The 2615-nt window shown below is 38.8% G+C and overlaps 1 pseudogene; it reads right to left on the bottom strand.

Moving 5' to 3' along the window:
* Positions 1–2522: 2522 nt before the first annotated feature.
* LOC115070008 lies at positions 2523–2615 on the bottom strand (annotated as a pseudogene).

Here is a 2615-nt window from a genome sequence, read left to right as displayed (position 1 = left end):
TTCCGCTCTGCTCCATCCTTGCATCAGACATATGGTTTATTTGGAACCAGATCCATTGTCTGAGCCATAAATTGATTCTTCAGAGGTATTTCAATAGCAATTGTAATAAAACACATGGTTAATATGCTACATCACTTACAGTGAAATCTCTCATGCAAGCATTTCTCTTATCACTGACTTTTGGCTAAAAAACACAAAAAATCTGTGCATACACAACACACACAAAAAGTAGAGAGCTGGGGATATGGCTCAGTGGGTAATAGCGTTGGCTGTGGGATATAAGGATTTGAAATCTTAGTAGCCATGGAAGGCGCTAGATGTGATCAAGGAGGCTTGTAACCTACTTGCTGCGGAGAATAGGGACAGGCTTGTTGGGCTTGCTATACTTCAAGGTTCAGTGAAGGACCCTATCTCAAAGTAAGAAGACACAGTGATAGAGCAGGATACCCGACATATTCCTCTGATCTCCACAAGCCATTGGGCAGCACATACATGTCCACATGTATCACACACACAAATTAAATAAAGCAATATAAAAAAGAAAATGTCTACAAAACAAGGAGATCTTCTTTAACGGCATGACTCTAGATAACTGACTAGACTCTAGTGGATGAACTTGCACAGAGGGACATCTGGGTACAAATGTTTAACAGGATAGGCTTTAACATATATGACAGAATGCATGAAATCCAGTGGGCAGCGCTATGGGTGGTACAGATGGGGAAGGAGTGTGATGTATTTAATTAAGATCTACTATATGAAATTCACAAAACTAAATCAAAATATACCCCAAAAGGGAGAAAAATACTCCCTTTATTTCCTGTAAACCTACATTTATTTAAAATGATTTAAAATTAAAATTTTAAATTATTTAAAAATAAAAATTAAACAATACTATAAGCAGCATTAGTAGAGATATGCAAAATAATCTTCTTAAAAGTATAGTTCAATTGAATTTTTGTGGATTTCATACAATACATCTTAATAATATTTAGCCCCTGCTTCTGTATCTGCACCCCCTATGCCCCACACACAAGACCTCATGCATTTTGTCATATATGTTAAGGCCTATTGAGTCAGTGGTGACAACATGCAGAAGACCCGTGCAAACTCAATCAGACAAAAGCTAGCATAGAACTGGGAAATGGGCAGGAGGTCACAACTTTGGCAAAGAAGTATTGGCAGCTGATCTCTGCTGGGTGAGGGAGAGTTGATCTTTAAAGGAGTGACACTAGACAGGCTGAACAGGCTTCAGTGGATGAGCTCACACAGAGGGACATCTGAGTACACAAACACTCCCATTTTTGCCATTTTTTCCTCAATGTATATTTTTATTGAATTTTCGTGCATCTCATAAAATACATTTCATGCTTATCTAGCAAGTGCTTTACCTGAACAATTTCCCAAGCTCCTATGATACACAATTTTCACTGTTAAATAATAGAAAGAAGGGGGAACGGATTATTGCTTTTTGTATTTCCAATGAGATAAGGGAATCTGGTAGTACAAAACTTCTGTCACAGTTCATAGGTAGCAAAAGTGTGATTTAAAATGTGATCAGCAGATAACCACTGCAATGAGCAATGGCTTTCCCACAGATTCCTCAGAGAAAACCAAAACAAACCCTCAACTAGTAGTTATTCTAAGTGTATATTTCACTGGTCATGTTGACAAAACCACAAAGATTCACATTAAATAGAAGCTTTCTATTTGGATCTATTTAACAGAACAGGAATTCCTAGAGAGTGTAAATAAAAGATGTGATTCTCTTTCCTCCATCCTTGCAGAAGTGAAACTTCCTCTGCATATTCAGGAAGAGAATGCTGTGGGAACAACTTTGGAAACTATGGTTCCTTGCCTCCTACTCTCCTCAATATGTTATTACTGTTACTTTCTAGTACATCACTTTCATAATTATTTCAATCGTAATGAAATTATTCACAGCAGGTAAAGAAAGCTCTGTAGAGAAAAACAGCTGTGCATGCAGAGAGGTTGCAGGAGGAGAAGTCACTGGATGGACCTGCAACACAGAACCTCCACGGCACTGAGACTGAAGAGAAGGCTGCAGGTAGTGGTCACAGGGTCTGAGCGTCACTGTGTGGATGCATAGTACCACAGCACCACCGCCAATGCTTGCGGGATGGAGAGTTTAGGAAAGATGCCATCATGTCCATTCTAAATTGATTGTAGTAGCTCTTTCTGGGTCCTTGCTCTTTCCAAATAAAACTAAATCTTATCTATTCAGCATGACACAAAGTTTTATCAGTCATGGTTACAAGGATTCTGAAAATACAGAGGGAATTTTCACACACACACACACACACACACACACACACACACACAAACGCAATACCCTTTGGATTCTCTTGGTTGCCTTTTCCTTAGGTAAAAGTTTTCCCATTGAACATCTGAGGAAACCTGACCTTAGAGATTCAGTTCCTTAGCCAAGGATACAAGTCAGCTGATGGCAGAGCAGGGAGGGGAAGCGATATGGATTCAACATTATTTATTGATTTATTTTTTTTATTATGGAACACTTCATGAATTTGCGTGTCACCACGCTAATCTTCTCTGTACCATTCCAGTTTTAGTATATGTGCTGCCAAAGCCAACAC

This window comes from Nannospalax galili, unplaced genomic scaffold (genome assembly GCF_000622305.1).
Source record: "Nannospalax galili isolate Female #2095 unplaced genomic scaffold, S.galili_v1.0 scaffold1415, whole genome shotgun sequence".
Taxonomy (NCBI): domain Eukaryota; kingdom Metazoa; phylum Chordata; class Mammalia; order Rodentia; family Spalacidae; genus Nannospalax; species Nannospalax galili.
This window is presented reverse-complemented; position numbering and strand designations above follow the sequence as displayed.